The sequence below is a fragment of the Medicago sativa genome, chromosome 7 (genome assembly GCF_051527215.1).
Source record: "Medicago sativa cultivar Bolivia chromosome 7, Bolivia_mono, whole genome shotgun sequence".
Lineage (NCBI taxonomy): Eukaryota > Viridiplantae > Streptophyta > Magnoliopsida > Fabales > Fabaceae > Medicago > Medicago sativa.
The window spans coordinates 66620077-66628961 of record NC_140755.1 but is presented as its reverse complement, the minus strand read 5'-3'; the positions used below and the strand labels follow the sequence as shown (position 1 = coordinate 66628961).

Below are 8885 nucleotides of genomic sequence, written 5' to 3'. Positions count from 1 at the left end.
TCTTTTTATTGCTGATATCAACAGCTTGTTCCACAATAGCACCAATGTTAGTGACTTCAAGTTTGTGAAGTAAATTTACAACTGTTCCAAATCACGAGGTATCATAGAAAGATCATCGTCAGAAATGATCAATGTTGCGGTGGTGGGGATAATACCCTGCCCATTACTTCAAGTTCTGACACACTTTGATTCAGCGAGCTTATGCTGCCAAATTTCACTGCTTCAATATTTGACGTCGTGGCCACAATAGCAATAGTCCCTCACTGCCTCTTTGCCAACTTGTTAACAGATTCAGTTGCGCTGTAAGCCATAGTATTGAAATTGCAGAACTATAATATTCAACCTTTTTCAAATTATACCATTAAAGCATTTTCTATAAAATATGGACGATTTCTTGCTTCTTTAATTATTAGAGGACATAATGGTAATTCAAAGAAAAATGTGTTACTTCAAGGTGTTCTAGTTTCTAGACTAAAGAAACGGAAAAAATGGACACTACATTTAGTGGCCGAATTACAGACTAATTTTAATCATTTGGTAAACCACTGCTCTCTAATATGCAATGACCAATATAGATTAACATTAGATACTGATTTTCTAGCATCTGATATAGTGACTGATTTTTTGACCGAATTTAGATACCAAAAGAGAAAGTGATTTTACTTGATATTTACCTAAATCAATCCCTAACTAATTTCTACATTTTGAAAAAGATGGTTATTCTTTTAGCTGTTAAATTGAACATATAGATTAACATCAATCACAACGAAATGTATTTAATACATCAAATTCATTAATGAACTTTCTTTTAAAAAATCAAATCAAGAATGAGTACATCATGTAAGAATCTGAGTTCAATTGTTAGGTAGAACAATTTTTTTGCCACACTTTACTTACCTCCTAACCGAACTCTGGATTACAAGGGCCCCCAAAAAAAAAAAACAGGGACACATTACAATAGCCATCCTTCGAAAATAACGATAACAGAAAAATACAACACTATCATCCTTTCTTCTAATTTATTTTCACTAATCATTTTTCTTGTAAATAACTTGGTCCTAATCCGTACAGCTAACTTCCCAAGATGAGCAACTTTTTGTCTGCCAAATTCCCATAAATCTGGTGCTGCCTCCATAAGGCTGTAGTAGCTTTCTTTTGTCTTTGATGAATTTCTTTTTTGTACATGTTTTATACCTTTTGATTATGAGAATTACCAAGTCCTATAATACAACAATCGAAAAGTAAAAGCTCATACTTTTTTAGCACAAATAATATCAAACTACAACTTAGGTAGATGTCATCTAACATTGTTTTACTGGTTCAATACATGATCCTAAAAGATTTGTCTTAGTATCTTTGAAGCTGATATTATGCTGCATGATACAAGGGTGAGGGTGTAACAACAAAATTATGACACTGCAACCAATCTTATAAATGGCATGTTAATGATCTGCAGTTGGAAAATTTTATGCACAAGTTAATGCAATTCAGTTTGTTATAATCTGATTTTGGTGTTTGACTAATTAACCACATTATGCGGTGATTTAGAGCGCTTTCAAGAAAAATGTTTTGCAGCCAAATTCATTTATGTATCAGCAGATCAATTAAATAAATGTAAACAACAGAAGAAATATTTAGTTTTGGTGAGTGACATCCTTGAAAGTTTGAAAGGGAGTTGAAGTCTTGAAGCACAATAGTCTGGCTAAATTGGTTTCTGATACGAGGTGAAGTAACTTTTACAGCGAACGTGGTTATAAACGCCTTGCTAGAAACTGTGAATTGTACACCAGTAAAAATATCATTTTGGCATAGATTTACAAACCAATTTTGGACGGGTTACAAATAGATTCCGCACGAACTTCAGATAGAACTGATATTTGGGTGGACTACACCGGTAAAATACCCCGATGGAAATTTAAAAATTTTGTCTCAAATTCAGACCCAACGTTTTTAAGAAAAATTTGAAACAAACACACAAACCAAATATCATAAAGTTAATCACGGAGAAATGAAAAACAACATACTGTTGAGAAATTCAAAATTGTTTTCTTAAAACATAACCAAATATACCGAGACCCTGCAACATATGTAATCAAAGAACTCATTGTGATAATGTATGGAAATGAAAATTAATTGCAATCAATAACGACAATAAAAGACTTATGCAGTGAATTATTACCTCCACATCCAACATAGGAACATTTGAACTATTTAGATGTGAAATAGCAGTGAAGGATGACATTGGAGTCACAACCAAGTCATCTGTTACCATGTAAATCAACGGACCTATGACAAATTCTCCACAACTTGATGATGTTGAAGCATAGTACTTCGGATCAACCAAATTTAAAGTTACACACATTTCACCAGAACTAGGAAAAACAATTTGAATGGGTGTAGTACTAAGAGTGGGAGTATACTTAACGAACCGTGAATCCAAGCAAGTATGACAATAATAAACAGGTAAGTTAGCTTTGGCGATGGGTAAAGTCTGATTGATGAGCTCAAATTGTGCTGCAATGGTAGGCTTACTTAGTTTATCTTTGAGTTCTTGCGACATTAAATATATATTTAGATTCAACTCAGTCATACTTTTGTATAAAATATAAATTATCAATGCAGCTTAAAGAAGAGAATCCTTGAAGCATATGTAACACTGCTCCCAAGGGGAAAGTGAGAAAACTAAAAACAAAGTCAATAAAACCAACCCCTGATTCAATGAACAAAATCTCTTCAGTTGATTTTCTTCTCATTCCTATGGATCTTTCCGATTGGTATATTTTTTTATTTTCACAGTCATCTGGCTGCTCCCGTCCGAAGCAACCACTCCAATCTTAAACTCGAATTGGTCTCTTTTGTCGAATTCGTCAAGGAAATGTTTCTTCCCAAAGATGAAGTCTGTCAAAGGGGTCTTCGAGACCAATGACAACTTTAGAATATCAATTACCTACAAGAATAAAATAAATAAAAAATTAAATATTTAATGACAGAAAATAATCAATAGCATATATGCTATACAAGATGAGAATTATATATATATATATATATATATAAAAGAGAGAGAGAGAGAGAGAGAGAGAGAGAGAGAGAGAGAGGGAGAGAGAGAGAATGCCTCTTTCTTCAAAAACAAATGTCAATGATTTCATGCTTTTGAAATAGATGTACAATTGTTTCAAAAATATTAGGCATCATACAAAGATCGTCAGAAATGATAATTAAAGTAGTTTCCATAGCAAAGCTGTTTTTAAAACTCAAACATTCTGGTAATTTATCCACCATAACACACAAGGTAATTTTGCCAACTTGTTCAGCAGATTGAGTTGCACTACCATTTTACAATTGAAGAACTATAGTATTGCAAACTTTGACTTTTCGGATTCATTCATGATGTATATAGTTTGTAATATATTGACTAAATACATTATTTATTAAATTGATTCAAAAAGTAAACTTTCTCTTATAATTCTTTCTCTTATAATTTTTTTTTTTGGATTTTTTTTTTTGTGGTGGGATGCCCCATTTCATGTTGTAGTGCAATACATGAGTGATACTCGAGAGTCTAAGTAGCAAGCTACTTTAATGGACACTCTCTCTCAAAAAAGTAATTTAATACCATGTGAACCAATGATCCACATATCAAGTAATTCTTTCTCTTATAATTGAGACCAAGTACTAGCATGGATGATTCCTTGCTTCTTTAATTTTATTTTTTAAAAGATTTCTTGGTTCTGTAATTAGTGGACATAATGACAATTAAGAATTTTTTTTGCTAGACTATGACTTTGGAAAGGAAAATAAATTCCCACAACAGAAAGAATGCAACAGTTGTTTTTTCTTTCTTTGTTAGCAGAGAGAGTGTAACAGTTAGCCAAACAAAAGTCTTGGTCATTGTAATGCTTCATTAAACATCTCTATCTCTCTCTATATACATTATTATGGTTTGTCTAAATTGTTCAAATTTGAACATGATAAAAAAATTCATATTATTATTATTTTAATTTTATTGTGTATGTATTCTAAGGAGCAATTTACCGGTACGTTACTTCACCAATGTCCCTAATTTCAAACTAATCTAAGTGGCTCTTTCTCTTTTTTTTTTTCTTCATATAAATTGTTAAGTATTTGCTTTTAGGGCCGCATTATGTGGCTTTTCTTTATGTTTATTTTATTTTGTTTCATTTATTTTCAGTCAATTAGTGGTTCCTACGTTTTAGGAGAAAGTTGTTATTTGTTGAAGTGTTGACAACGTGTAGTGTTCAGTTTGTTTTTTTAAATCACTTAAGAGTGTGTTTATATGGGGTAATGTTTTGAGGAAATTGAAATACGAATTCTTGTGGTTGGATGATAATTTGAAGAATGTTCAAAATAATGGAAATTTATGAAGTATTTTGCTCAAGTTAAATTTAAAGAATTTCAAATGACATTTTCAAATTTTGCATTTTGGACCTTAAATTTTCCAAAATTTTGAAATTGACCCAAATAAATTTTGAAAAAATTGCAAATTGACCCCTCAAATTTTCAAAAAAATTATAATTTGACCCATCAAATTTTTTGAAATTTACAGACTGACCTCTAATTTCAATTTTCAAATTTGACCAAAAAATAAAATAAAATTTATAAAAGTTGCCCAAAAATGATAACAATGAATTTTTTTATTACTCCATCCAAACAAAGTATTGAGACATAAAAGTAATTTAATTGAATCATTTAAATTGCCTGGAATTCTAAATTCTTTAAAATTTCTCAATTACCTCATCCAAACACACTCTAAGAGTATTGCTTCTGCTATAATGAAAAATTGAATTCCTATTCCTACTCAACCTGCAACTTCCTTTCCTATTCTTCTACGTTTTTCATCTTTCTGTCATAAAACCAACAAATTTGTATCAGAGCTATCATCACAAGAACTGTGAAAAGGAAACTGAAACAAGTTTCTCACAAGTTGCTCCTCCTATCTTTGATGGGGCCAACTATGACCTTTGGGCAATAAGGATGGAGTCTTACTTTGAGGCTTTGGATCTTTGGGAGGCCCTCCACTGCCAAATAATTCTGCCATGGCTCAGTTAAAATATCACAAGGAGAGAAAAACTCTGATGACAAAGTATATTTTCACCATAATTATGACCTCAAAACAGCAAAAGCAATCTGGGACTATTTGAAGGAAGAATACGTAGGGGATGAAAGGATTTCAGGCATGCAAGTGCTGAACTTGATGAGGGAATTTGAATTGAAGAAAATGAAAAAGTCAGAGACAATCAAAGATTACTCTAACAGATTGCTTTCCATTGCAAACAAGGTTAGGTTACTTCGCACTCAATTGGCTGATTCCAGAATCGTTGAAAACATTCTTGTTACAGTGTCTGAGAGATATGAAGCATCAACAACCACCTTGACTTTATTCTTTGAAACTATCAAATGTTGTTGGCTCTAATATGTGGTTGCTTTCAATTTTTCGTTCGCCTCACAGTGGGTGCAAATCGTTTTGAAATTGGACAAAATCTCACCAATGAAACATATATGTGGAGCAAGGAAGTGGTAATCAATGGACAAAATAGTCTACAGAAACAACAACAAAATAGACCTAAATCCTAGTGTGGAACAACACCACAAACATAATCAAAGCAATCAAGATAAGCAATGAAAGAAAGGAACAAAGACACCAAAGATTGTTAACCCAGTTCGGTAAATATGACCTACTTTGGGGAGAGAGCAACTCTCCAATCCACTAAGATGAAAGTGATTCAAGGGGTTACAAGATGTTAGCTTGCAAGCTCACAAAGAACAAAACTTAAACTCTACCCATTTCTCAAGTCACCCACACTCTCAATGAATCCTAAGAGAAAACACAAAAGGAAGCTTTTTGATCCTTCCAATGGTAAAATCTCACTATACCCAAGGTGTTTATAATGTTTCCGAACTCAAGAGAACCCCACTACAAAAGTACTCAACAACCCACCCCCTTTGTATTTCCACACCCAAAAACTTGAAGAATGAAGCCTTAAATAGTGTTCAGACCCACGTAGCATCGTGCCATGATGGAGTAGGTAATAATACAATACTATACCTTATCCGTCTAAATAGCATCACGTTCCTCTTGCATCGTGCCACCATTTTTCCAGTGGAAACCCATACCTTAACCACTCAATCGTACCACGTTGCCCTGCAAACGTGCCACAATTTTTCCAGAACTTCAACTTCCAATTCTTAAGTCAATTTTCAATAGTTTTCGTCTATTCTTTCTTATCTTTGTTTCTTTGAATATATTTGTGGTGTTGTTTCACACTTAAATCAAGGTCTGTTTTTTTTGTTGTTTTCTTTTAGGTTACTTTACTCATTGATTACTACTTCCTTTATTCCACATATCTAAGTTTATTGGAGTGATTATTTGTTAGAACTCACAATAAAAAGAAATTACCGTTGTTTTCAGCAAAAGGCAGAGTTTATTAAGCATCTATTAGATAAAGTTAAATTGCTATCCTTTTGGTGGTTAGAAGAAAAAAAAATCCTAATTTATATTTTAATCTTAATCATTCTTTATTGTATATATGGCTTTAGCTCCCTATAGCAGGATCTCTTTTTGTTGTACTTGATAATGTAAAAATATTTTTCCCTGTCATTTCCATCAAAGAACACCTCCATCAATTACTAGTAAAAGTAAAAGAACAACATATTTTCTGGGAAACTTACACAAAAGTTTATCATGTTACGGTTTCACATAATTTTATTTTATTTTTTAGGTAAAAAGTTATAAAGTGGCCTATCTATATCTGTTGGGTGTTGCGAGGGAAATGTCCGAAACCAAATCTATCCTGCTTTTTGTAAGGATTTTCTCTCATAGTATATGAAAATCTTTTGTCCTCGTCAAAAAAGAAAAAGAAACGCGATTTCTCTAAAGCATATTTTGATATTGATTTATGATTGTGAGAGAGACATATGAGGTCGTGTCACTATTTGAGTTACTTTACTAATAGATGGAAATCCATGAACGTAGCATGGAAAATTAAGCCACCAAAGATGACTACCAAGTCAATAAATACGTATAGGCACCATTTGAGTTTCTAAGCATAATTTTTTTGATACATATTCCCGGCAACTGCAATTACATAGAAGCATCACAAAGTAACTTCCTGAGGTGGTTGCACAGTTTCCCCTTGGAGTGGAAGCATGATACTTTTTCTTTTCCATTGCAAGTTACTATTCAAAAATATGGTCTCATCTGGAATAGAGACAAGGAAAAAGAAAATGAATTAGGGTGGATTCTAGGGTGAGGGTTCAACTAAGTCTCTCACAGGTGAAACATTAAAAACATAACATTAGATTAAATCAATAAGTACACGAAACAAGAACATTCATTTATTTGTAATCTAGTTATTAAAACCTAGCCTACTCTAGTTTTCTTTCTCTAATTCACTCATCGATGAGTGATTTTAGGGAGTTAAGATCCTCTCCATTTAAACTCTTCTCTATTTTCTTTCAAAAAAAAATTTTCTCTATTTCTTCCATTTGGATAATTAAAAATCTTAAAAATCTTTAAAAATACCATTTTTTTGTGTCTTAAAAATAATCACCATTTGGACACAAAAATCTTAAAAATAATTAAAGATGGTGTAATCTATTTAATAATAGGACCCACTATCTGTTTTTTGTGTCTGTCTATTTTCTAATGGCAATCTCAATTTATTTTTATAAATGGAGAGAATCTCAACTTCCTAAAATTGAGGCAACTCTTATTGGTTGCTCTTGGCAATTAAATATCGAGGAATAAGAAGCTAGCTGACAAATGCAGTCGTATATGGTTCAACTCTTGTTTTATATACTATCTCAATTCTCAATATATAAAAATAAAATAAAAATTAGGTTAAATAATGTTTTCCCATGTCATTTGGACGAGTTTTGAAAAACACTCTGCATTTATTATTTTTTACATCCCCTATTGTCATTCAAAGATTCCAACAAAAATAACCTTGGTTTTATCTTACTAGACAACTTAATTGATGTGACATGCTGGCTGGACAAATTAATTTATTTTTCATTTTTTTAAATCTATCTCACATTTATATTAAAAAAAAGTAAAATAAAAATAAGAAAATTTGGGGATAAAACTCAAATTCTCTTTGGATTTCTCTTGTAATTTAAAAAGGTTCAATGGTTCTCGCATCGGTAACTAGAGATGGAGACATATGTCGAGAGATAGATAAAGTTATAATTGAAATAAAAGGAGTATATAATCGATTAAGAAAATATATTAGATGAATAGTTCATAAAGCTTAATCCCAACAACATAATCTTTTAATTCTTGTTTTATCATTTAATTTGCCAAGACCTGTTTAAATCAAACTCTTACTTTAATATTCAAAGCAAATTTAGTGGTTTGGTCTTGATATCGTCTCTGTGTGTTGATATTTTATTTTTGATAAAATATATACGAAGATAGACAAAATAAGTAGGAATCGCTTCAATAACCGCTTTAGAAAAAGTAATTCTCCCAACAAAAGACAACTATTTTGTTTTCCACAAAGCTAATTTAACAACCTTCTCGATGATATAGTTATAATCCAACCTCCTTGCAGCTCTCCTAAAAAAAGGAGCACTTAGGTGCTTACCAAAAGTATTAACATATCTGAAGCCGGATAATTGAGCCAAAGAATTTCAAGTAAGATTCATTTAATTAAAGGGTCGATCTCTCCCAATAAATATTTTCATATGCACACTGTTTGGGAGGAATCGAATCATGAATCAAAATTGTTAATGGTCTCAGGTATCTACCACTTATGTCACATTGTGTTGGAAGATATGAAGATACTTGAACACTGATCTCACGTTGAGTGGATTTTTGGAGCAGGGATTTTCATATAAAAGAACTCCGAAAATCACGTCATATCAAA

The 8885-nt window shown here is 32.0% G+C and overlaps 1 non-coding gene across 1 annotated transcript; it reads right to left on the bottom strand.

The window, feature by feature from the left end:
* Positions 1–3506: 3506 nt before the first annotated feature.
* On the bottom strand, positions 3507–3707 carry LOC146907851 (U2 spliceosomal RNA). The gene has a single exon (XR_015020733.1). It is a non-coding gene; the product is annotated as a U2 spliceosomal RNA (small nuclear RNA).
* Between the last annotated feature and the right edge of the window lie 5178 nt (positions 3708–8885).